This window comes from Apus apus, chromosome 5 (assembly GCF_020740795.1).
Source record: "Apus apus isolate bApuApu2 chromosome 5, bApuApu2.pri.cur, whole genome shotgun sequence".
Taxonomy (NCBI): domain Eukaryota; kingdom Metazoa; phylum Chordata; class Aves; order Apodiformes; family Apodidae; genus Apus; species Apus apus.
In genome coordinates, this window is record NC_067286.1 from 28,309,972 (window position 1) to 28,337,460 (window position 27,489).

The 27,489-nt window shown below is 38.7% G+C and overlaps 1 protein-coding gene across 13 annotated transcripts in view; it reads left to right on the forward strand.

Annotated features, from left to right (window-relative positions):
* Positions 1-27,489, forward strand: part of NUMB (NUMB endocytic adaptor protein) — a 102,307-nt gene that overhangs the window by 26,803 nt on the left and 48,015 nt on the right. For 11 of the 13 annotated variants that reach the window (XM_051620334.1, XM_051620343.1, XM_051620349.1 and 8 more), the window contains exon 2: positions 15,210-15,256. The exons of the other annotated variants lie outside the window; for them this stretch is intronic. The gene's annotated coding sequence lies outside the window, so the exon portion shown is untranslated. The remainder of the gene's footprint in view (positions 1-15,209; positions 15,257-27,489) is intronic. 13 annotated transcript variants of the gene reach the window in all.

Here is a 27,489-nt window from a genome sequence, read left to right on the forward strand (position 1 = left end):
TCTGTTCCTAGTATACTATGAGTAACTAAAACTTACCCCAAACCAAACAAAAACAAATAAAAAAGCAACAAAAAATCCCAAAACAACAGTAAAGACAAATGCTTAGACTTTTTGTGAAGTGTGTCTTACTTTAGGGTTTGAGTCATAAGCAAAGCTCTGTTTCAATTAAAGTTTTGTGGGATCTGGAGTACTATTCTGTCAAAATTGTATATAACTGACCCCTCTCCCTTATAGTTTGTGACTCAGGTTAGGTTACATGTACAGAGCTAGTTGTGTGTTTGCCCTTTGCCTGTGCTGAGCACACCCCGAGTGTAGGCATTTATGAAATTCCCTATCAAGATAATAAGGTACAGAGTTCCCCTCTTTGAGGTAAGGACTCTGATATCCTATCCAGTATGTGGGCTTATCTAGGAGGTCCAAGTGTGTTTGGGCACGTGACATTACTGAATGTTGCCAGTAGTAGTACTTAAATTTTTATCTTGAGAAGAATGCTTCTTAAGAAGTGCTTATAGAAAACAATTAGAAAGTGTGTTATCTTATATAAAGGCTCACCACTGAATGCTGAGCTCATTCAGCCTAGAGGTGTTGGGGACTGTGGGCATCTGATATCTCGGCTGGGGTCTCCCCTTGCCCTCACCACCTCAGCAGCTTCCTTTTTTTTAAGGGTGAAGAGTGGCAACTGTAAAAGGCAATCAGTCTCATCTCTGGCATGCAGACATCCACTCCTGTCTCGACATTTAACATTTTAGTGTTTAGCTAAGGCTTATGTTGAGTCTGTTTCCCTCAGTTTGTTTCCTTTCCAAGAGGCACTACTTTGGACTAAACCAGATTGCAAATCTTACACTAGGTCAACCTATTTTATAATTAGGAATTAGGTGCAGTAGTGTTTCTTTTGGTGATGCTCTGTGGTCAAAGTTTACACAAAATAGACCTAAAGCAGCAAAGCCATGTTTTGTTTCATCTGTAGCTTATGCTGTGAATGACACTCTCCATATTTTTTTTATACTTCAAATGTTGGATTCTCCTCACATGCTTTGGCAATTTATTCCAGTGGCTAAAAGTAGGTTACAAATGTTAGTCTAGTATCAACTGCCAGCTACATGAGTTAGCAGGAAAAAAGCAAAAGGTGAAAAGAAATTTGACTTCTTTGTCATTTAGATTATGATCTGGTTGTTGCTTAATTTTCTGTTATATACTTCAGGAGTCAATTAACCAGAGTATGTTATTTCAGTTTTCATGTATGTGTGCAAGTGTGATGAGAACCTGATAAGTACAAAGCATCTCTTAAAATACAGACACCCAAACTCCAGGCAATGCTTCGGTGATAAAATGTAAAGCAGACCTGGTGAGTGGACTCTAATGGTGCTTCCTCTGCCTGCATGTTCTGAGGTAATTTCTTCTGCCTCTTGCAGCATCACCTAACCCTCACTTTCTTACTGGCATAACTAGAATCCATCATAGTCCCTATGACGGAGATTTAGTCTGTATTCCTTTTTGTGTATAGGTGATTTTATGTTTGGCTTTTAATAATCCATATTGAAATAAATTCACTGTGGGAAGGAATCTGTCCCCAGAACTAGTCCTTTGTTGATACCTCTGAATTTGTCAGTTTATCATATTGGCAGATTTTACTTTTAAATATTATTCTTTCCTGGCATAAGTACAATACAAAAGGTAATAAGCCTAATGCTAATTTCTGCTGGACACAAATAGAAGCACCATCTTTTCCTTTCCCTGGTAGACTCCTGTTTACCTGTTAATCTGACTAATTGATCACAAAGGTAAACATTTAACTCACTTAAATGTGGAGATTTATATACCTTTATTTAACTCTAAAATCAAAATAATGGAAGTTAGTTTGTTATTATGACAATTCTTGGTGGCAGAAGCTTGCAGTTTATGAGAGAAACAGTGAGAAGACACTTAATTCTTTATTTGTTAAATATCTGTACTATGGGGGTCTGAAGACTTCTGAGTAGACAGGAAAAAAAGATTCTGTTACTGTATTACTGTATGATCTGATTAATTATCAAATTAGTAGTGCAAGAAATCATGCATTACAAATGAGCTTAAAAACACTTTATTTCTTGAGTAGCTGATATGGCCATTGGAAGAGCTACCAAGATGTGAAGCAAACAGAATCTGTGGAGTGCTCCTTCTAGAAGTATTTTATTTTCTGAATGTAATTGGACTTAAGAGTGGAAAGAGCAGGATGTAAAAGCCAATATTTCTACAGTGTGGTTATGGCTGAACTGTGCAAGTCAAAACCTGTCCTTTTCTCTCTGTCTACCAGATATGAGCTGATCCAAACGTACTCCAAATAGTACATAGGATATGCTTCAAATTAATCTATTTTAAGTTGTTTAGATGACCTTTTCTTAAAGTGGCTCTCAGGAAGATCGAGTTTAGTATAGCACTATGCTCTTTTTTCCAAATAAGTTGAAAACCCTATTACACTTCACTGCTTTTTTAGTGTAAAATGCTGTCCAAACTTTTGTAAATAAAGCCAGAAACAGCAAACCAGAGTTTTAAAAATAATATTTCATTCCATACATCTGAAAGCAATTTGTGAAAAATGTTGTTAGAAACCTCAGATGGTACCCTTCAATTTATAGGAATAGTAAAGTGAGTAATTGTAAAAAAAGAAAAAAGGCTATAGTGGGTTTTGTCCAGTAACAGGAAAAGGGATTGACTCTGGCTATAAAATGCTGACCTTTATTGCATTTGCATTAGGCAGAATTATTAACATTGTATTGTAGAGGCTGTGGCACATTTTTGGCAAGCTGGTACATTCCTCCCTTTCTCTGTTGCTTCCTCCCACTCAAAAGCTTTTTGTCTTTCTCCATATGCTTTTTGAAGAGAGATGTGGTACGTGTACAGACCTCTGAAACTGGAACTTGAGTTTGGATTTGACGTAACGCGAGTAGTTACCATAAATTGAGACTACAGATATATGAAAATTTAAGAAGCTCTATCTTATTTAAATAAAACCAAATACAGTTAAGCTGTAGAATCAGGCAGTAGGAAATTAACTGCCCAGACTTTTGTAACTAATACCTGGCAGAGCTGAGAATCATCTGCTGTGTATAAGTTAACCATGCCTGCTCCACGTGTGTATGTGTATCATCTTTTCTCTATTGGAAGAAGAGTATTAGGAAAGATGATATGAGTTAAATACATAAAGAAAAAGGAACAACACTTGTCATATCAACATAAAAGTGTATGATAGTGTGATGCAAACTACTCTCATGCTCTGTTTTTAGCAAATGTGAGCTTGGGCTGTGGTTTTACTTGGAAATCTGAGTCTCCATTGGATAAGTTTGTATGGAAGTACAGCAGAACCTATAATTTGTTAGTATGGCAAGAACTTCAGTTTTCATAGTCAGACCTGTTGAATGTCCTATGTAATGCAGCTGAAAACAGTTACGTGCCATGAGCTGGTACTGTGAAGGATTTCAGCCTGTAGTATGCAAAACCCCCTTAGCAGGGTTCAAAGGTGGTTCCCCATGCTGCATCCACAGAAGATCTTGTATGAACAGCCCTGGAATGCTGTATGTGTGGTTGTTTCTAAAACAGGCAGTAACTCTTCCCCTCTCCCTCTGTTTATATATAGACACAGATGAATTAAAAAGCTTGATTCATCTTCTGGCTGCTTTTTATTTAATTAATTTATTGAAATAAAAAAGAACTCTGTAAAAAGTAAAGTGCTTCTTTAAATGGATATTAAATAATTTATGACTAATACTTAAGCAAACATGTGTTTTTTATAAAGCTAGTAATATTTTACTTTAAAGATATTTCCCTATAGTGTTTTGCATCTAAGGCTGAAGAACTATGTTCCTGGGATGAGAATAAAGAAATGGAGAGGGTGGGGGGGAAAAAAGCTGACTTTTCATAGTTAAGAATATATAAAAACAGGGCATAAATAGTAATACTAATTTTACTTTTTTATGTCCTCTTCAAATTTTATGCAAAACTAACAGGTCTAATCCTTGTCAAGAGAAACCAGAAGATGTTCTGTATGAAATGTGGAGAGATGACCCATTCTTTTATGAATGTTGCAGTTTCTCAAGTTTTATAAGGTGCTGTGGTCTTGCTGGAGGATAGAAAAATATTTTTTAACAGTATCCAGGTCTTCGGTCTGTGTGTACACAGAAGCATTGAAACAATTTCAGACTGAGTAAACTAGGTGCTTGGTTTTCTAAAAAAGCTGTATTAAAAAAAAAAAAATCTCTGTTCTCATAGATTGTATCTCTCTATAGATTGTATCTTGGAGCAAGCCTTCTGGCTGTTACAGTGCTCTTAGTCACTGGAAATTCTCATCTGTAATGCCTTTACAGTCACAAAATTTTTGAAAAATCAGAATAGCTAATGATTTCATAATGGAAGACATCTGGCTACTTCCAGACAAAGCTTTTCAAGTGATGGCAGATACTTAAAAGAGGCAAAAGTGAGAGGGAGTATCTTCTCTAGGATATTGTCATGAAAGTTCAGGTGGATTTCACCTCTACTGCTGAAGTGTTGCATCTTGACAGCTCTTGTTATTCTTGTTGCCAGTTTCTGCCCTTGGTGTATTCAGAAAGAGAAACTATAGACCACTTGAAATACTTTATTCAGTCCAGACTAGACTACGCAGCATGTTCATTTTAGTAAAGTTGAGTTAGGGAAGCACTGGTTGGGTGAGTAGGACTTTTGTCCATGTGGGTAAACCAGTTTTTCTTGTTCAGTGGTAACCAACATAATATAAAATAAGTGTATTTAGGTTGTAGTTTCTTCATTTCATTGGTAATTACCGTTTTGTGGGAATTGTTTCAAGTTTTCCTGTGCTGCTTATATTGATCTTGACCTTTCAGACTGTGAAACTGTAATGAAACCAGCAATATGCTTCAGTAAAGCTAGCAGAAAATCCCTTTATTTAGCACCTGAAGACTTTTATTTTGTTTCTTCCTTTTTATGAATGTCTGCTAGTGGTTGTTTCCTCATCAGTTGTGGACAGAACTCACAATATGCTTATGTGCAATTTAATGCAGACAGGGGAGCTGATGGGGACTTCAATTGTAATATTTAGTAGCATTGTCCTGGTCATATCAATATTTCTGAATGCTGAATGTCCTTAAGCAAGTCCTTTGAGAAATCTGGCTTAGCAAAGATCACTACTAGTGCTCCCAGTTACTGTTCAGGAAGCTGTGATGAGCTTGTTGCTGACTTTCATACTCAAGACTAACCCATGACATTTCTAGCCCTGGTGAGAACCTCATTATTAAGGGTGTATTTCCTCTCTTTATGTGTAGTGAAATCAGTAAGATAGACTAAGAATAAGAAACTGTTGCTGGGGCCTCAGGTATTGAGTTCAGTTTTGGGTCTTGGGCATAGTGCAATTAAAAATAAGTAGCAGGAAAACTATTCCACATACCAAAGGTACTTTTTTTCTTCGTAATTGTTTTCTTTTTTTCCAGACTCATGTAGCAGAAACAGATATGTTGTACAACAATTTTTGTTTTGATTGGTGATTGTTAGCAGTAGCTATTAAATAGGGTGAGATCTGGTAACAAACAGACATTTTCTCTAGGAAGAGAAGTAATACTATGAAAAGGTCCACAGTATGGAAATTATAATTTATACTTGTTAATCCAAGTTTTCTGTTTTAGAAACTAAATTCCATTTGTTTAGAAGTTAAGTAGCAAAGGACCAGGTGGATTTGTCTGATCTGACCTGGGGTTACCAGTAAGACTTTGTTTTGCTCTGTTGAAGCTTTTTCTAAATTTATATTATGCTAAGAAACTAAATACTGCAGCTGTAATACAGCTGCATATCTGCTAATTTTTGAATGCTACAAATTTCTGGGAAAAAAATAGATGTTTTAAAATATTTTAATAAAAAGGCTTCCTTACAGTTGATCACACTTTTTCCTTGCATATGTACATAAAGAACTTGTAGAGGTACAATGCAGGCTCTGCTTTCCATGCTCAGTTGTCACTTTGGGCATAATAAATGCTGAGTGGTATGACCCAAGGTGATGTTTCAAGTCAGGCTTTCAAATACTTTATCAGAATTTTGTTAATGTGGACACGGCTTTGAGTGTGCTGGCCTTTAGGGAGGCTTGAGAAGTCATAGGTCTCATATTAATAGCTGTATTTTCACTTCTATTGAGAAGTAATACAATTTTGCTTTTTGAATGCATGGAAATTAATGGTAACTAGTACATAAATACAATCTAAGTAAACAATAATAAGTTTTGTAGAACTGTATTTTTCTTTATTCATTTGGTTTAGTACCTGTTTCATGGAGTTGTGAATCTGATGGATTAAAAAAAAATACTTACTTGTACAGATATGGTGCATTTTCACTAGTAAAAATACTTGCTCAGACTGGTTTTTGTGTTCGCTACCACACTTAAACAGGCATGAAAAAACCTCACTGACTTGTTCCTGAAGGTACCACTCCCAGTATGCCTTCATCTGCCATTCTACTACTGTTGATCTGGTTGTGGAAATCAGTAGATGAAACAGCTACATGCTGGCTGTTCAGTTTCAGTGTGGTTTGGGGTCAAACAAAAATAGCAGTACTTATGTTGGAAAGCAGGAGGACTGCACTGAACTGATTATACTTGTTAATGCACTGGAGTTTTACCTAAAGCACTGAGCCAAAATGGGTGCTTGTTTTGGAACAGGCTTAATTAAACTTTTCTTCAAAGGCTTTTTTGGTAAACCTGTTAAATCAGTTTGGGAGCTGCTGGTTTATCAGGAACTGGTTGAGGGTGGACTGTTGCTTTTATTGTATTTTGTTTTTTTCTTTTGTTGCTGTTTCTACAGCTGTTCAGACTCCTTGTGCCTTTAACAGTTGCCTCATGTCATCCAGTGGCAGAGTGGTGGGATGCCTCCAGCTGGAGAGTATTGTCTGAGAGAACAGCAGCAGTGTGCCACAATGTGTTTCTACCTATAAGAGAAAGAGGAGCTTAGGAAAGAAACGTTCAAGTTATGTTGATTACTGTGTGTAGGCTGATCACTTGTGAGTTTGAGGGAGGGAAGATGCTGGTGTGGAGCCCTAAACCTGCTTATTGTTAGTTTCTGATTCATGACATTTCTTATCAGCCTATGTCAGATGCTTTCTCAAAATCCAAATACATTTTTCATCCTTAAACTACTCAGCTAAATATAGTTGACAAGAATTCTGATGGAAAAGTAAAGTATATCTGGATTTCTATAAAACTGGGTTGTTTGTCCCACTTATGAGGCTTGAAATAATTCAGGTTTTTTTGAGACAGGCTAAAGTTTGGAAATACATTGTTTTTTATAAGTGCAAAGATGGTCTCATTTTCACCAGTTGTGACAGATGTCAAGCTGTTAATATCAGCTATTCTATGCTTTTCTAGAGCTTTCACCGCTGCTCTTAGTTTGGGACACTTTGTTTAAACCAGCTTATAACCCTAAAGTACAGTTTGTAACTAACGCTCAGTACTGCTTCTAGCACCCTTTTAAATGTGAGTGCAACATTTACTGTCCTGTGGCATAAAAACTGCCTTCAGTATGTGCATATTAGTAACTCCGTCATTTGCTGTGTACAGTCTGGAGCTCTTTGATGCATACTTTCCAGATCTAGTGAGTTGTTTAAATTGTTCTAATATTTCACCTCTTTATGCGTGACAGTGCCTTTCCCTAGAAATGCAGGGCAGGCTGTCAGGTAGGGGTTCATAGATATATACACACACACACACATATATATGTGTGTGTGTGTATATATATGTATACATAATATGCATATATATATAAATGTATATATGTGTGTGTGTGTGTATATATAAATGTGTATATATATATATGATGAAAGAGCTGTATGTTCTAAAACACCAGAATACATAACCACAGGGATGCATCATTTCAGTTTCCTGAAAGTAACAATTCGCTTTCATCACAGTTATAAACAGGGAAGTTATTCTACTGTAGAGGAGACAGCTGTCTTGCTACCTAATCACATCCACTCCAGTGCATATCACATCTGTCAATCAGGCTCTCTATTTTTGATTACAGGAGCAAACTTACTCATCATTAGCATGATATTTGTTAAGCAAGGTAGAGAGGCAGTTTAGAGCTATTTCTAGCCAGTTGGCTAAGGTTTCCTTGATTTGTTTGCTTTGTGTTAAATGACCTTTTCCCTTATTTTGTGCCATTTTGAATGTGAACTTAACTGCACCTCCTGCTTGTTGGAATGATATTAATGGAATGTGGAAAATAGAGGACTGGGAGTGACTTTGGACCTCAGATTTCTAGTAATGTTCAGCGACATGAAGGGAAACAAGAAGGGCCTCTGCAAGTATAGCAGCTGCCAAATGAAAACGAGGGAAAACATGGAAAAAGCTGAGTTACCTGATGCCTTTTTTGCCATGGTCTTTATTGGTAAGATTTGCCTTCTGGAGTTCCAGGCATTGGAGACCAGTGGGAAAATCTGGAGGATTGAAGACCTAGCATCAGTAGAGAAGGACCAAGAAAGGGAACATTTAAACAATTTTGCTATGAGGAAGTCCATGGAACCTGCCAGACTGCACCTGTAAGTGTTGAGAGAGCTGATGTTGTAGTGAAACCACTCTCAATTATTTTTGAAAGACTGTGGCAATAGAATTTGATTCCTGAGGATAAGAAGAAAGTAAATGTTGCTCTTGCCTCTAAGAAGGGGCAGGTGGATCTGGGGATTTACAGACTGATCAGCCTCACCTTGCTCCGTGGGAAGATGATGGAGCAAATTCTCCTGTGAAACCATTTCCTAAAGTACGAAGAACAAGAAGGTGATTAGCGAGTCATCATGGATTTATAAATGGGAAATAGTGCTTGACCAACTTGTGAGCCTTTTGTGATGAAATAACTCGGTTGATGGATGAGGGAAGAGCTGTTGTTATTGATTGACTTTAACAGTGCTTTTGACATTTTCTCCCTTAACACTGAATCTAGCTGGTGATGTACAGACTAAATAAGTAAACAGTGAGGTGAATTGCATACTGGCTAAAACGCTGGGCTCAAAGAGTTGAGTGGTGGTACAAAGTCCAGCTGGAGGCCCAGTACTTGTGATGTATCCTAGGACCTGGCTGTTTAACACCTTCATTAATGAGCTGAGTGATGGGACAGAGTGCACCCTCAGCAAGTCTGCAGATAATAGAACATTGAGAGGAGTGGATGACACAACAGACAGTTGTGCTTCCATTCAGAGGGACCTGGACAGGCTGAAGAAATGGGCTGACAGGAATCTTATGTTTGAAAAGGTTCAGCAAGCAAATCTGCTCAAAGGGTCTCTGCATTCCAGCACTGTCGTCCCCCTACTTCACTGTTCGTGCCATTGCTGGCTGCTGGCAGGCTGCTTGTACTTGGGTTTGGGCAGCAAACTGTTGTTTAAACGTGGTGATTGGACTAAAAATATGCAGAACTTCTTAGAGGGAGCTTTTGAAGTCGTAGAGAAGCATGTGATAACAAAATGAAAACATTTACTTTAAGGGTACTTCAAGTGTCAAGGAGGAGATTTTCACAGCTCTGGTCCATTATTTAAATGGTACTTGGTGTCAGAGTTCAATGAAGCAAGGAATGTGAAAGTGGTTTTAATCACAGCTTATGTAGTGATTTGCCCCTCAAAAACTTCAGGGTTGCCGCTGTTTAGCCCTGTGTTGCTGAACCCATGGTCTGTTAGGCTTGGTACAGTCAGCCCTACTGCCACGGGTTGCATGTAGTTTGTAAGCTGTCTTTGGGAAGATGCAACAGCTTGTCCAGCTGTCTCTAAACCTTCAGAACTAGTGTTGCCACTTAACGTTATTGTTTGCTTCAGTGCATCTTTTTCAATATTTCATGTGTTCACATACTCTTGGTTTGCAGTTTTCATCTTTAGAAATGCATTCATAGAATCAGAGAATGTGTTTGATTTGAAAGAGACCTTTAAAGATAACCTAATTTCTAACCCCCTGCATGGGCAGAGACACTGGACTGGGTTGCTCCAAGCCCCATCCAACCTGGCCTTGAACACTTCGGGGATGGGGCAGCCACAGTTTCCCTGGGCAATCTGTTCCAGTGTCTCACCACCCTCACACGAAAGAATTTCTTCCTTATGTCTGACCTAAATCTCCCCTCTTTTAGCTTGAAACCAGTACCCCTTGTTCTATCACTACAGGCCCTTGTAAAAAGTCCCTCCCCAGCTTTCCTGTAGGCATTGTCAGGTACTGGAAGGCTACTATAAGGTCTCACCCAGAGCCTTCGCTTGTCCAGGTTGAACAATCCCAACTTTTTCAGCCTGTCTTCATAGGAGAGATTTTAGCTGGAGTTAATTGATGCACAAAAGGTGGATTGTGAAGAGACAAGGCCTTTGAGTATGAAGGCTAAGAGGAATGCTAGGAACAGACTCCTTAAGTTGTCTGTGTTTATGGGTAACCCAAATAGCTTTAACAGAACTGTTGGGGTGTATGTTAAGCATATTGTATGTAGCCATATAAAGCATTTGATACATGAAATTGAAGTCCAAAAGAAGGACTTGAAGGAGGTGACATGGATTGATTGTCATACTCAAACAGTAAGTAGGATTGTGTGAACTCTGGGAAGTTTTCATAAACCTTATAAAGCCAAATTCTAATGTGACTAAATGTGGTTGACAGAATAGAAAACAACATTCATAGCATCAGTGCTGCATCTGGTCAGATGCAGCAGATAATAATCCACAGTTTCAGGAAAAAAACTTGTAATAGCTATATGCTACAAATAATGCTATTTTCTGTGAAAAACCCAGTGTATCGGTTTCTGTTATTTAAGGCTTTGTACGTCCTGGTCATGGTCTGAGACTCTGACAGCCTTTCATGGCTTTGTGCTTTCATGAATGGTTGCAAATTAGTGCAATAACCATCACAAGCTTATAAATTACAGATAGTCTCTAGAATGGAGATACTTATCAGCATAGTTAAGCAAAAAAAGGTATATAGCTTGATTAATGTGATAATGCAAAGAAAAATTTTAACTTGGTGCCTCTAATAGTTGATACAGATGTTCATTTGTACACACAAAACCTTCATGGGTTTCTGTGGTTATCTTTTTACCTGTGTTGGCTTGGCAAATTTAGCACAGCTAAGAGTGGGTTTCATTAGTGCATCAGTGATAGATGTCCACCTGTATTAATTTAGATAATGAAGTTGAACAAGTATCATGAGTTTATATGAGAAGGCAGAAGGCAGGCTGGTTGGCTGGAGGTTTAACAAAAGAAGGGTATCTCTCCTGTTGTACTGAATCTAGAAATACTTTTCCATATGCCCTGAGAATTCCAAGGTACTCCTTTATAGCCACTTTCAAAGGGGCATTCTCAAGTATAAATCAAACTTCGAAATTCTTAAATTTGCTGCAGTATTTTCTGTTGACAAATTTACCTAAGTGCCTATGCATTGTCACACTGCAATCAATTGCAATCAGTCTGGCAATTGCTTAGATAATCCTTGTTGGAAGGAATATGTCAATGGAGGGAGGTTCCTGTTTTAATCCTAATAATGCAAACTGGAATGTGTGTTGTCTGCTAGATTGTTGTTCCAAGTGGATGCCAGAAATTCTTATGATAAAGTCAGTGATAATCATTATGCCAATTTAAGGAGACACCAGCTCCACCCCAGAAACTCATAGGAAACAAAATCTGGAAAATGTGATCCAAGATGAGACTGTGTGCTATCCCTGGAATACCTCTCACCCCAAATGTCGGTACCCTAATTCTAAAAGCCTGCCTGCCTGTGTGACCTTAGTTTACTTTCTTGTCTACAAAATAGATCTTAGAATTTTGAGATGCTCTTGGCAGGGAATTGATAAAGAAAGTATTTATGCAGTTGCAGCTGTGTGGTTCTTCCTCATGTGTATACTTGATTCCAGATGTGTAGATATAAGCAGGAATTAAATGTGTTTGATTTTCTTTTTAAAGGGATGGTAGTCAGTCAGCTCCCTGATATGTGCTGCAGTCTTTACATAGCTTTAAATAGTTATGACTACTCAAAATCATTTGTGAATTTAGCAATACTTTTAGTTCCTGAAAAACAGAAATCTCAGTCTTGTTTTGCTTTGTTGGAAAGGGTGTGTATCTATTATAAGGAATGTAACTGGAATCTGTAAATCTTAATACCTGGTTTATTCAGTCTGGATGACACTATTTGCTTTGTCATTGTGTAAAAAATACTGTAAGCATGCTTCACTGTTTGAAATAGGATTTAATATACACAAGCTCAAATTTGACTCCTACTTGGCCCTCTTTTTTTGCTGTGTGTTGCTTGCACAATGCTCCTTGCTATTTGATAAAATGATGTTCGGACCCTCAAAAATTCTTAGCTGTTATTTTAATCTGATGTTAAAAACTGAGGTAATGCATTTTATCTAATGTATTAAGGGCTTGAACTGGAAAAAATATTAACTGTTTGAGATCTTACCTGACAGCCTTTTTTTTTTCTTCCCTGTCTCAATTGCAAATGCAGATACCTAGAAATGCAAACTGATTGCTGACACTGATAATTGAGCTAAATACAGAGAGCAAGCTCATCCAGCGGTCTCACTCCACGCAAGACTGATAGGAAGCACTAAACCAAGTCTCACTAAATGAAGCTTTTATGTAATTTTCAGTTGAAGTTATTCTAAAAAAAGATTGGAATAACATTGCTTTTTGCTATATGCTCTCCATAAGCTTAAAGAAAAAAAGCAGAGATCAGTGCTTCATCTTGGGGAGAAATGGTAACTAAATAGAAAAGTCTAATAATAAAAATACAGTAAAACCACATTGGAAGTAGTCATTCAAGTAGCCTGGGCCAATCTTTTTGTTAATTGTCTACTTGATAAGACTTTTTGACTAGTAAAGCAGTAATTTTACTTAGGAGGGAAATTGGTAAAATATTACCAGTTCATTTAGGAGCCCTGCAGTTTATTATTGACCTAAACAGCTAGTTGTGTAAGAACTTGGTGCCAGTAGTAGGAAAAGGGGAAAATGAGCCCAATTGAACTATTTGTTGATCTTGTTCCTTTTTTCATGGATATCTCCTTGTAGGTTTGGGGATGTAGTCCTAAAAAAGGAAAAAAAGAAAAAGCCACAAAAGCCATAAACATTCCATCTTTTCTAAATACACAAATACAGTTTCCTTCGTGAACAGATCAGGATTATATCCTAATAAATTCCAGATCTCTATGTTGGGAAAAATAGTAAATAAATATTTTGGTCTGCTAAGCCATTTTCAGGAAACACACAACTTCAAAACAAAATGGATGTAACAAATGAAAGTGTTCACACAAGACCACCATGTACAGAGCTTAATGAATCTATTGTTCCTAGTTCCCTGCAGCTGCAGAAGTGGACATGTTCACCAGGATTTCTGAAGTGCACAAGAGTTGGTTAGAAAAGCCTCAGTGTTCTTAGACAACAAATTTTTTTTGAACCTGAAATAAGTAACTAGCAAAACTGTATTTATTATCCTAATCTCCAAATTTGCACAGTTGTTACTGCTTTCCTGGCAGGATGTTTTGGAGGACAGCGTGTCCCTCCCTTGAGTTCAAGGCAGGACAGGGAATAGATCTTCATCCTTAAGAACTGCAGCCACTTTAAACAATGATGCACCTTTGATATGTGATTGTCTGCAGAGAAGAGGGGTATCAGCTACAACACTTCCTCATATTGTTGTGTAGTCAGAAACAGAAACACGTCACTAGGAAAGTCTGAAATCTTTACAAAGTCCATGTTGTAAACTGGAGTGTGTGCAAAGCTGTAATTTATGAAAGCTCAATTTCTTGAAGACCTTTGTACTAATCAGTTTAAAACTCTTAACTTTGCTTTGTAGATATAGTTTAGCAGGTTGTTTAACTCCATATGACACAGCTGCTTTGAATGTAGCACGAGGAAAGTTGGGGGGGATTTTTCCCTTTTTTTTTTTTTTTTTTTTTTTTTTCTTCCCCCCTCCCCTGAAGTCTTAATCACTCCTAATTTACATCCTTCACATCTATGTAGATTGAATAGTAAACAGTTTAACAATAGAATTAGGGGGCTGGATTGGTAGGGATTATTTTTGTTTGATTTAAAACTGTTTTCTGCTGGAAGTCTTGTGAACTTTATTCTGTGGAGCACCTCCCTTTTGTCCTTATGGGGCCGTGAGTTGGTATGAGGTGAACACTGCTTCTGGATTGCTTGGATTTCTGCTGCTCCTTATGTAGGTTTCCCAATTTGAAGGAGTGTCACAAGTTTAATTTCAGTGGCATGGATGTAACATTTCAAGAACGACCTGACAGGAGGAATGCGGAGGTATCATGGCAGCTAGTAAAGACGGATCTTGTTTACTGACTGGCCTGCACGCTAAATTCTGAACCAGCAGTTGCATCTGTTTTCTCAGATGTAGCACTCTGCTTATTGGGGGTGCTGGTCTAGAAAATCTGCCCTTAAGGTGTTCTCCAAAAAAAGCTGAATCCCGTGTTACTGATAATATATAACATGCTTTCGGATGAGTACAAAGGATCTGTCTTTGTAAATTAAATTGAAATTATGAAGGGGTGTGTTGTGCTGTGCTGCTGTTGTGTTTTTTTCCTAAAATCTGAATGTAAATATGATCTCTCGTTACAGCCCAAAGAGCTGCCAGCAGATCTAATGCAATGGGTTGATAAGTGGTTACCTCTTTTGGGAGAATTGGAAAGAAGTATCAGTTTTCATAAGATGTTTTATTTTTTTATGTTAAAAAAAAAAAAAAAAAAGCTGCTTTATTCAGACAGTAAATTCAATTGACCAAAATGTCATTTGAAACAAACCAGTTGTTGATTCCAAGCTGTAGGCTTGCTTCAAGGTAGATGTTTTAAGTACTGATACTTGCTAGGAATTTAGGTTTTAATTAAGAAGTAGCTGACCCACAGAAAGCTGCCTGCCAGCTTAAGCTAAATGTGTAGAATCCTAATAGAAAAATGATACAGTAATTAATAGCACCTAGCAATTTCATCAGGGATTATCCTTATTTTGTAAATCTAAGTAAACTAGACATGATTTTGGTGCATTTGTGGCAGCTGTAAAGCAAAAGGATAGGAGAGGAAATAATGGGAGGTGGGGTGGGTAGGCTGTCTGGGTTAGATTTAATATTAACAACATAGTGGGGTGTTGAATACTGTGATAAAAACTTTCTATTGGTACCTTCAGGGAGATCAAGAAGAGAGGATTATACCTGTGACTTTGCTGCTGAAAGTCTTTAATTTTGGTTTCTGCAGAAATGAAGAGGACAATTGTCCACTCCGGAGCCTTCCTGAATATAAATGTGATGTTGCCTTTCACTTACTTGATTGATTCTGTGGGTTGGTTTTTGGTTTTGGGGATGGTTTGTTTTGTTTGTGGTGGGGTTTTTTTTGTTGTTGTTTTGTTGTGGGTTTTTTTGGGGGGGAGTGGGGGAGATTTTATTTTTTTGTTTGTTTTTCTTTGTTTTTTCTTCTGAGAAGTACTCTCTTTCCTCTGCTGTTTTAAATCAAATGGAAAATGGGGATGAAAAGACGCAAATTCTCCTTGAGACCAGCGTTTGTAGAGACGCTTTCATCTGTCTCTCTCTTTGTGGGTTGCTGAGGATTGAAATGGGCCAGGGCAGCAGGGCAGTTCACCTCGGAAGCTATGACAAAGCACAGCAGAGTGGGTCTGGGCCCTCTGAAGACCTTTGTCACTGTACAAAGTACATACAGTACTAGTCCAAGCTCTTCTGTAACTCGTAATCCTAAACATAGTAGTAATTTGGATTGATTAAATTCAAGAAGTATTTTTGTGTGTGGATGAAGGGAGTGAGATAAGATTGTGTTACAGCCTGCTGATATTCTGCAGTGCATCTTCACAAGTGAAGCAAGCTAGAAGTGTGCCCCTGGCTTACATTTTGCTATTAATGTTAGGACTTCCTTTTGTACTTTGGTTACCTGAAGTCTAGTGGAACGTTGTCTTTTTTCCTCACAGTTTGGATATTTAGCTATGAGCAAATGTGTTCAAAACATAACACTTTGGTATATGTTTAAATAGTAATTGATGTTGAGGGTGGGTATTTCCTGATACTTAATGATGGTTTAGAATAGTTACTCATCATTGGCCAGGAAATACCAACTCCAGATTAGATCGAGTTCAGTTATCTAGAAGATATTTCAGTGTCCATCTAAATGTGGTACATTATCAGAGACATTGTGTTCATAATGTTTTTGTTTTGGTGTTTAATTATAGAATAAGCAGTGGTATGTGGGTTCTGTGTGCTATAAATACGTTGTCTTGGAGTCACTGCCTCTGCTGCCCCAGGTTTTGGGAAGTGATTGGATGGTGTTGCCTAAAATTAGACTTAAATTCCCAAACTGTAGGAATTAGCTTTGGATTCTCAAATTAAAGAATGCATTTTACTCCTGCACCACCCCAGCCTCCTCAGGTTCCCTTCTACTTTCCACATGGGAGTAATGCTTTTGTGAATCCTCGGAGTCTTACAAATTGTTTTGTTCCTCAATGATATTTACATCAACACGTTCTTCAGTTTACAGGTTGACTCGGTGCATGTGTGTACTTTCTCCATGTCATTGACAGAAGGTTAAAGCACTGATATTAGAGAAAAGTCATGTCTTATTCTCTTCCCTTCCTCGCTTCACAACTTTTTTTACAAATTGAAGGAGGGACTTGCTTTGTTTGTTATATTTTTTCCTACTATAGCAAAATGCATTTTAGAATTGTGTTGGTTTTTCACAGAAGCTCATAAAACTTATTTTTCAAAGTGAATTAGCAGTCTTTTGATAGGATTAACCAGATGCCATGATAAACTTTAGATCACTAAGAGATCTAGAGAGATAAAATACCAGTAAGGCTGAGTAATATTTCCTTTTTAATCCCATTCATCCTGCTTAGCTCAGTTTAGATAAAGATGTGCCTCCTCCTTGCAGGAAAGGGTGCAGATGTGATAAAGCCTTTTGTCCCAGCCAGTAAACTGAACTGGTCAAATAAACTAGATATAGAGTGTACAGTGGATGGTGTATAATGATCTTAATGGCTTTGGTTATGTAAAACCAAACCAACCCCCAGATTGCTGATTATCTCCTACATCTTGTTACTATATAGCTCATGCATATTTTCTATGTGTTTTTTTTTCCCAATATTGAGAACTCTCTCAAGGGCCTGGAATTCCAGGTGTAGTTTATCACCTTTTGTAATGCTGTTTGAAAGCACTTACCCATTTTTGTGTGTGGGTATAAATTCATTGTGGTACTCTTCTGTGGCTAAGTAGTTAGAATTTGGAACCTGTAAAATCCTTTTTCCTAGTTAAAAAAAAAAGTGTATTTGGCAAGAATTCATTGTTCAAGGATAAGATTGGACTCTGAATTTTTATCTTAAAATAATTTGAGGTATTGAATGTATCGCTACTTACAAAAGATGAAATTTGATACAGTTAAAAGGCAAAATCACTTGTCTGGTTATAGCTATACTCTTCTGCTGATTTGGGGCTGCTTAAAACATTAATGTGAGAAGTAGTAATGCAGAGAAGTGCTCTTAACACATAATTATTGAGAAAGGATGGGGTATTTTACAGAAAATATCTAGAAAAAGAGGTATGTATACTATAGTGAACTTTTTTGTCATGCAACAGCATGTCTAAGATGGATGGTGCATCTTGATGGATAGCAGCAGTATGTCACTTCCTACAGTAAAAGGGCTGCCATCTGGGAATCCTTGCTCTTCTGCTCTTTTTGGCGAAGCAGGCTCTTTGCAGCTGAGTAGTCTCTAAGTTTTCACATGGATAATTAGTCCCCATGCTTCTGGGACATGTGCATCTTATTGATCATCTCTCTAAACCCAGTAACAGCTCTTGCAGGGTTCAAACAGTCACAGGTTCTGCTTCTGTGCTTTTAATCCAGTGTACAAGCATTAGCTTGTACTTGGCATGATAAAGTAAGTAAGTTTATTTAAGAAAACTGGACAAAAAAGCAGAGGTTGGTGTACACTAATATCAAATTACTGGTAATTATAACAATTTTTTTTTTTTTTGCCATGGAAAAAAAAAAGTATTTGTCTTTTCAGACCCCTTTTCTGGACATACTTGGTCCACATATTTGCTCCAGTCTTTACTGTCTATGTAAACTATGTTGACTGAATATTTGTGGGGAGTAATGGTGGGATAAAAAATACCAGTGACTTTTTTAATTCAAGGCTGAGGTGAGAAATTCTGACAATGCCTTCCTGACTTTCTCAATCTCTCTTCTGCCTTTTGGCTTCTTTCCTTTTGGAAAGGGAGTTGATAACACAGGGATGTTTTAGTTATTGCTGAGCAGCGCTTACACAGTCAAGGCCTTTTCTGCTTCTTACCCCACCCCACCAGCGAGCAGGCTGGGAGTGCACAAGAAGCTGAGAGAGGACACAGCTGGGACAGCTGACCCCAACTCACCAAAGGGATAGGATATTCCAGACCATATAACGTCATGCTCAGCATATAAAGATGGGGGAAGGTTGGCTGGAGGCTGCTCCTCAGGGACTGGCTGGGCATCCATTTGGTTGGTAGTGAACAATTGTTTTCATTTGTATAACTTGTTTTTCTTGGATTTTATTTCTGCCTGTTTGTTACTTTTCATTACAGTATTAGTAGTAGTAGTGGTAGTAATAGTAGAAGTATTTTGTTTTCATTTGCATAACGTTTTTCTTGGGTTTTATTTCTCTGTTACTTTCATTTTCATTACAATATTAGTAGTAGTAGTAGTAAATTATTAAACTGTTCTTATCTTGACCCAAAAGTCTTCTCACTTTTACCCTTCCAATTCTCTTCCTCCCATCCTGCTGGGGAAGGAGGGTGAACAAGCAGTGGAGTGGTGCTTGGTTGCCAGCTGGGGTTAAACCATGACAATATTTAATCTCTACCAAAATCTTTACATTTAGTAAGATCGTTGATATTTATAGTTGTACTCATAGTGGGGATCTTTAACCACTTACATATATCCAGAAAATTTGTTACTAGTTACAGATTTGTTGAAAGTTTGTACCTTTGAAATGTATGAAATACTGGCAGTTTTTACATTGTATTTAGTAGATAAATTTGAATGTCTCTCTAGTTTGAAGACTTGAGCCTTGCTTAGGTTTGCTTTTAAAGATCATAATAAGCTGATCCATAATGCTATTAATATTCAGATTTCTAATAAAATCTATTTATTCTGTAATGCTTGTAAATAATTAGCCACCTTAAAAGCTAGATAAGGTGCCACTTAGCGATAGCTGTGCTAACAATGAAATAAGTTCTTTTTACTCATGTTTTAGTCCTTATTTCCTTATATTTTCCTCCTCAGACCTAGGAGATAATGCATAATCATTAATACTGACACACATTACATACTCCCATAAATCTGTGGATAACTATATCTTCAAAAAGCACATTGGATTTTTTTCTTCCCACTCCCAAAATAATTGTATGAAGGAGAATTAGAGCCAGAAGACTCAATTCTGATTTTGCATAGGGTTGACCACAGATTAACTTTACATAATGTGCATCAACCTGGGATGCTTATGTTTTACAGAGGTGTTCAGTCATCTCTCTTGCTGATGTATTGCAATTCCCTGGGCTCTTTCTGGAGTCTTCCTACAGAGAGAAGGGAGCTGTGCTGAGAGCTTCACATGTTGTAGCTGTTTTAATTTTACTGACAAAACAGTTTTTGTTTAATGTAATATTATTATCCAGCAGGAAATACAGTCTCCTCCTGTGAACTGCAACACTATACAACATTTTAGGAGTGCTTTCTAACCTTCTTTCCAGCATCAGGGAAATCAGTATGTCATACAATCATAGAATTGTTAAGGTTGGAAAAGACGTTCAAGATCATCAAGTCCAGCTGTCTGCCCTGCAACCCCTAGCCACTAAACCATCTCTTGAAAAACCATGTCTTCCCATTTTTTTAACACCTCCAGGGATGGTGCCTCCACCACCTCCCTGGGCAGCCTGTTCCAATGTCTCACCATTCTTTCTGTGAATAAATTTTCCTAATATCCAATCTGAACCTCCCCTGCACAACTTGACCCCATTTCCTCTTGTCCTGTTGCTCGTCACTACAGAGAAGAGGCCAACACCCTCCTCACTACAACCTCCTCTCAGGTAGTTGTAGAGAGCAGTGAGGTCTCCCCTCAGCCTCCTCTTCTCCAGGCTGAACAACCCCAGCTCCCTCAGCCTCTCCTCATAGAACCTCTTCTCCAGACCCCTCATCAGCCTAGTTGCCCTTCTCTGCACCCTCTCCAGCACCTCCATGTCCTTCCTATCCTGTGGTGCCCAAACCTGCACACAGTGCTCAAGGTGCAGCCTCACCAAGGCCAAGGGGCAGGATCACCTCCCTGGTCCTGCTGGTCACACCATTCCTGATGCAGGCCAGGATGCTGTTGGCCCTCTTGGCCACCTGGGCACACTGCTGGCTCATGTTCAACCTGCTGTCAGTTAGCACCCCCAGGTCCCTCTCTGCTGGGCAGCTCTCCAGCCACTCCTCCCCAAGCCTGTAGCACTGCCGGGGGTTGTTGTGGCCAAAGTGCAGGACCCAACATTTGGCCTTATTGAAACTCATGCCATTGACCTTGGCCCATCAATCAAGCCTGTCTAGATCCCTCTGCCTCCCTGCCCTTAAGCAAATTGACACTTCCAGCCAGCTTAGTGTCACTTGCAAACTTACTGAGGGTGCACTCGATCCCTTCATCCAAATCATCAATAAAGATGTTAACCAGGAGTGGCCCCAGCACTGAGCCCTGGGGAACACCACTGGTGACCGGCCCAACTGGATTTACCTCCATTGAACACAACTCTTTGGACCCAGCCATCCAACCAGTTTCTTATCCAGCAAAGCACGTGCACATCCAAGCCACAAGTAGTCAGCTTCTCTAGGAGAATGCTGTGGGAAACCTTGTCCAAGGCCTTGCTAAAGTCAAGGTAGACAACATCTACAACACTTCCCTCATTTGATCACCCTGCCATAGAAGGAGATCGGGTTAGTCAAACAGGACCTGCCCTTCATGAACCCATGCTGACTGGGCCTGATCACCTGCTTGATCTGCATGCACTGCATAACGGTGCTCAGGATGATCTGCTCCGTCAGCTTCTCTGGTACTGAAGTCAGACTAACAGGCCTGTAATTTCCTGTATCATCTGTCTGTCCCTTCTTATAGAGGCCAGACTCATTTCTAGCTGGGCTTTGGACCTTCTAATTCTTTCCCTGCATAGCCTCACAGCATTTTTGTACCTGTATTATGATTTTTCACTGCAGAAGCAGGATATGAATGAGGTGGAGCAACTGCAAGTCTTGAGTCCCTCTCTGAGACAGAAAATGTGAAAATGCCTCTTGCTGCAGTGTTGTGTTTGCAGTATGAAACTCAAACCTTCAGGGAGGCTGCTGCTGCTCCTTAGTCTAGCTTAGCAGTACGTCAAACCTCTTTTTCCCCCCTTATCCTTACATCATGTGTTACAGGGCAGTTTGCTACCAATTAATATATTTTTTTTTACTTGTTTTATCTAGAAAAAAATTAATTCAGTAACAGGGTTGTATGCATCAGGATGTAATGGCCCAACCCCCTGGTTTCTTCCACAGCCTTTTAACTTTTAACTTTTCTGTTTTCATTAGAGTTTAGAGGGTGCAGGCTGTATTTCTTAAAGTAGGCCACTTCTGAATTTCCTCTTCCTTAATTTTGTATTGCTGAAACTTCATTTAGTGTGTAATTAGGTTTTGGGTCTCCTACATGTGTCTCCAATCTCCTGTATCTACAGAACTGGCTATTTATAGCAAACCCGCCTAAATGCATTACTCCAGCGGTGAGAAACTGATTCAGTGTGCACTGTGGTTCCTCCCGCGCCCACGTCAGTGGCCAACTGCTGAGTTTTGGCATGCATTGCGTTCCTGGGTGTGGCTGTAGGACAATCCAAGATAGCCTCGGTTATCTTGGCTTTGTTACAGCAGCTTGTTGCAGTTTAGAGGTTTACATTAGAGGCTATGAAAAGCATTTCATTCCAGACTGTGGAGTTAGTTTGTCAGCTTCATCTTGAGTTCTTTTTTTTTTTTTCTGAGATTTGAGGGAGAGAAGTAAGATGAGTAATAAGAAAAGCCTGCTGTAGTTCACAAAATTTTTTTTTTAAATATTGTGAGTCATGGGAATAAAAATGTGCATAATTGTGGTTGCTTCTCAGCTTTGGGGTTTAGAATCCTAGGTATGCTGATTTTCATCCTAATCTTTCTGCTATAGATTAAGGAGGTTTCATCTTGTAACACTAGTAAGTCTACTTCCAACCAATAGAACTGTAATGTTTAAATCTGAGAAGCTTCTAAAATGTAAATTGACTGACCAAGACTTGGCTTGTGAGTTAAGGTTGGACAGAGAGGACTACGTACAGGAAAGAAAATTAGGACTGAGCATGAAAAAACAAAACCCATAGTGGCTGTCAGACATGATGCATGGACTGCAACCCCTTCCTGTGACAGGTAACTCCCAGCAGGCAACGTGAATATGAGTGTTCTGGAAACTGTTGTTGCATGATAGTGTTGGCATCACTCAAATTCACAACTCAAGACTTGGAAAGGCTAAGAAAGTTCTGTCGGTTTGTGTAGTCAGACACTGTGTACTTGATATAAATGTTTCTATATAATCCCTGCATAAACAGTGCTGGAGGTCAACTTCCAGTGGTGGTGTTTCTCAATAGAAAGAAGTGGAAAAGAAAAACCTGATTTTTGTGAATGTGGCCTCTATAGAGTATATTCTCACAGGCAGTGAGGGAATGGTAAGAATATAAAACTGATGAAGGACACTGAACTTGTTCAAATACTTCAGCTCTCTTTAGTAGGAAAGATAAAGTAACTAAACTAGGCTGCCCTTGAACATTTTTATGTTGCTACTTTTGCAGCTTGATAAATGTCTTTGGAAAAGCCTTCTTTATGTAAAATACTGAGTGTAAATAACTGAAGAACATGTTATTGCATAGATGATTCATATTTTGGGGTAATATTTGTGAATTTATCGACTTTGTCTAACGACTGGAAAAAATCCATTTGGCATAATTCTTAAGTATGCGTGGTATGAAATTTGAGAAAAGGTGATTTGTAGCTTCTAGCAGTACTTTTTGAGGCAAGTAATTCAAATGCCTGGGGACACTTCCATAATTTTACTGTCATGAGGTTAAATTGGCTGGAGAACATGTAATAACTACTTGGCTTTTTCTTCTCCTAATTGATACAAGTTCTGTGATGCTTTTCTTTCTGAGTAGGAATATCCAGTTTCTCAAGTCTCAATACTTGGAAAGCTGTGTGATAATATGGTTGTATTTAGAAGGGAAGGCTTTATATAAATACTTCAACATCTCTATCTATAGTGGTAAGCTAGGCTGCTACAAATGTCAAAAGAAACCTCTTAGAGAGTTCTGTAGTTCTCTGAAAACCCTTTCCTTTTTCAGGAAACAATACTAGTAGAGGAGACCACTGCCGTTAATAGTGGTAGCTGTTTGTTTGGTCCCATGTGTGCAGCTCCAGAAAGCTGCAGGTAAGATGCTGATTTGTGTAAGATCTCCAGAGGTGAAATTTGAACTGGGAAAAAACTGTAACGGAATAGAAGGATGGCACAGTAATATAGATAAGTGGCACTTGATGGACAATCAGCCTTTGAAATAAAATCTGTCCTTTAAGAAGTAGTGTGAGGTATTTGCACCCAGCAAGAGTTAGGAAATGCATTTAGGGAGATCCTACCCATTCTGATGAGGAAAACCATTGGTTTGTTAGTGCTTTATTGATGTATGTTTGCAAGACACTGGTTGCCATCAGTTAACCACAGGTGAAGATTGCTGAAGCTGCTTGAACAGTGGGGCGGTTTGAGTGGACTTTCTAAGTTTTGCTGTGTGAACTAATGCTTTCTGGCCAAGTGGAACATGTGGCTTTGATGACAAAGGGACATAAGATGATGCTTGGTCCCCCAGGGTTGTGATTAAGATCTATTCTTGTGGAACGTGCCGTCAAGAAAGGATTATGCCAACTTCTTAGGGAATCCAATTTTCCTAGAGCAAAATAAGCTGGCTTTCTATCTCAATTGAGTACCTGTGTCACCAACTCACTATTTGCATCCCCTGCCTGTAAGTTCCGTTCCTATGAATATAGCAAATGAGGTGAAGTTGGATGTGCACAGAGGAACTGCAGGTTAATTGAGGAGTGTATAATTGCTTCCCTGTGAAGAAAGATGGTGTTATATCCCACATAATTTTAATGACATTCTAAATGATGGTATCTGTATTATCAGTATCTGTATTATCAGTGTCCTGTATGCTGCCTATTGTATAAGGGACAGCTGCACATTCTTTAAGGAATAGATTAATTTGTCGGTTTTTGTGGTTACTGGACTTAGAAAGGGAAGGCAGGGGGCACTGTTAAGGATGGTGATCTATGAATTGAGGAGTTATGCTTCAGTCCTCTCCCAGAAGAATTGAGTTTATTCAAGATGCTGCTCAAATCGGTGGACCCTGTGCCTAGTTATTGGTGAAGCTAACACAGTTGTGACTCACGTGGCTGTGTGAGTCTGGCAGCACAATATCCAGTGTCTTTTGCTCTGCGTCCCTATCATGCCTGCCCTGCTGCTGGGTGCCAGCTGTTACATTGCAGACGTTTTTAGACTGCTTTCCTCTTCATCCTGTCTTCTGCTTCCAAGCACAGTTGCCACCCAAGGAAGAAGCTGTCTTTTCTGCAAGTAATGTGCTGTGCTGCCAACTTGGTATGAAGAACAAGGCACATCATATCATCTGGGCAGCTTCTGTGTCAAACTCATTCATACCAGGAGTGAAATTTATTGCTTGTCAATGTGGTTGGTCTTCCATCGACTGGCAATGCGCAGTATGGCAATGATAGAATCTGAGTATTTTATTCAGAGGAAACCCCTGGGGGTGATGATTTGGTTACTTTGTCCTGCCACTCACTCTGTCCTGTGTCTGGTTGTGAGGTGACTGGTAGCAAGGTGCAGTGCTGCAGATGTGGAAAGACTGCTGATGGCTGCAGAATTTCAGCATTGTTGGGTGGTATTTCGGTCTGTGCGGAACTTGAAGCATCATTGATTACTCCAATGAACATGAGACCCAGTGAGAATGAAGACAATTCCCCTGGTTGTTTCCTATTTGACTTGTCCCTTTGCCAAGAAGTTAGAAAGTTGGGAAGATAACAGCTAGTGTGTGATTTGAGAGGCTGCTGCAGCCACCTGGTTTTCCAGCATGTGTTATTTCTGGGCAGTGCACTCTGGCACTTGCTGCTGCCGAACTCTTGCATGTTGCTGTAAATCGTTGTAGCTGCTTTACTGTAGTGACCAGCAGCTGGCTTATAAAGGTGAGAGACATATGTGGGTTTCACAGTTGCAGCCTGGCTGTGGTCCCTCAGTCAGGCTGGTGTGCTCGTGAGCATCGTTGGCATCAGTGGAGCTGCTGAACTGCTGCTTTTCTCAGCAGCCCTGCCTGTACTGACTCATGGGCAGCCTGATCTCCTTCTGGGAGAACATGACCTGCTGCATGGCTGTGGGATACATTTAACCATCTGAAAGAGATGGAGACACTATCTCTTGTATGATAAATGGGAAAAAAATTCTATTTTGTTTAAGATCATGGCAGGAGAGAGGAAGGTAATTTCTATACCAGAAACATAGCTAATGTAAGGACAGCTTTACTGATAGTAATGTAAGGACATTACAATTTTTCTGGAGCTCTTACCTGGCCCTAGCTGACAAAACTTGCTTTATTGATGGCTTGAGATATTTCTGACTTACTTCAGCAGATATTGCTTCTGGTTACCCCTTAATTTTAAGCTTTTGCTGAAACAAAAAGCACTTTTTCATATTCTTTTGCAGTTTTTCTTAAATTGACCATTTACTTGCAGATGAGTGCTAAAATAAACACAGTAGTTTAGATCCTCTTAGGTGGGAAAACTGTTGATGGGATATGGCAAAACAGGAGTTTAGTGAATGTTTATGGGATTTTGGTATTCGTGGAAGTAGGTGATAGTCTTAGCACTTTGTAAAGATAAACTAGGACCCTGAAAGGCAGCACTGGTATTTTAGGATGCATATCTTAACTTTATCTTTTGAATGTATGATTGTTAAAGTACTGTTGATTAAACTTCATGTCAGTAGTAAGTGTACTGTGTTTTGCTGCACTAAGACTATGGGAGCATTTTTTATCCTAATTTCTAGATCCTACAGGCAATTTTTTATTATGTGAAGGTTATTTTAAACTGTGTTGTGGCCTTTTCTTAAAATCCATTTTGAGATACAAGTACAACTTGTAAGGAAAACATACAAGCAAGGCAATGCTTTTAATACGTATTTCTTTGTATTACTTGTATGCATTGTAGTAGAAAGTTCATGCTGATCTTGAAAGAGATAAAAAAATCTTTGTGTTAACAGTTGAAATTAATATGGGGAAGAGAAAGCTAATAGAAAAAAGCTGAATAAGATCCCAATATTTTATTACCAGGAAGGTAGTACAGTAAGGCTGAATCCGTTATATTCTGAGCCAAAAATTTGGCTTGTGTGCTAAATTACCATAGATTTAATTTTTGCTAGAAGCTGAAATGCTGATTTGAGCACTTGCAGTACAGTTAGTAGGTAAAGCAGTTTTACTAGTTTAGAACAGTTTGTCTTCGGTAATGAAATTAGATCCCCCTACACTCCCCCCCCCCCTCGTACTAGAGGGTGTTATATTGGACTAACTGGTTTAGATATTGTCTACAAGCTGGAATGAAGATCACATTGTACTGATGGAAAGACCACATATTTTGACTAGATTGTTAGAAAATTTAACATACTGCTTCCATTTCATAATTAATGTTTCCTTTTAAAAAAAGTCATTATTATGGAGAAATTTTATAGTTAATTGATATTAGGTGAAAAAGGTGAAAGCCATGTGTTTGGATGTCTAGAGTTATTTACCTAGCAAATTGTATTTTCATTGTTAGGTATACTTGAAGTAGGTTTGTATAACTGAACTTTTTTTTTCTCTGCATGGAGTCTAATGGGAGTATAAATAACCAGTTTGGATGTGGACCTCTGGATTTACAGACTTCTCAAGCCATATATGATAATTCTCACTGAGCATTTAATTGTGGATTTGTGATATGCTATTGCATAATGTGTTACTAATTTTAGTCATCATAATGAAACCTGGTAACTTCTGTGAAGGGGAATGTCTGAGAGATTACTATTGGTATTCCAAAAGATAGTGCCTGTGAGATTTCGTAGCAATAGCAGTTAAATTCCTATCTTCTCCCTCCATGAGACAAACATTGCCATCCCTATAAGCAACAAGCCTCAAATGCTAAGTGATAGGGAGTAGGGAGGGAAGTCTGCATCTGTTTACAGGAGCTGATCTGAAAAAGCTTTAAATGGAGTCTGATTGATCCTTTTATTTTTTTTACTAGAAAATTCCACCCACTCCCTAAATCCCTCAATTCCATTGAGATTCCCACTTTACCCTCCTTCTCCCCCACCCCAGTTGCCCCCAACTGATAATATGTAAATGCTGAAATTAGT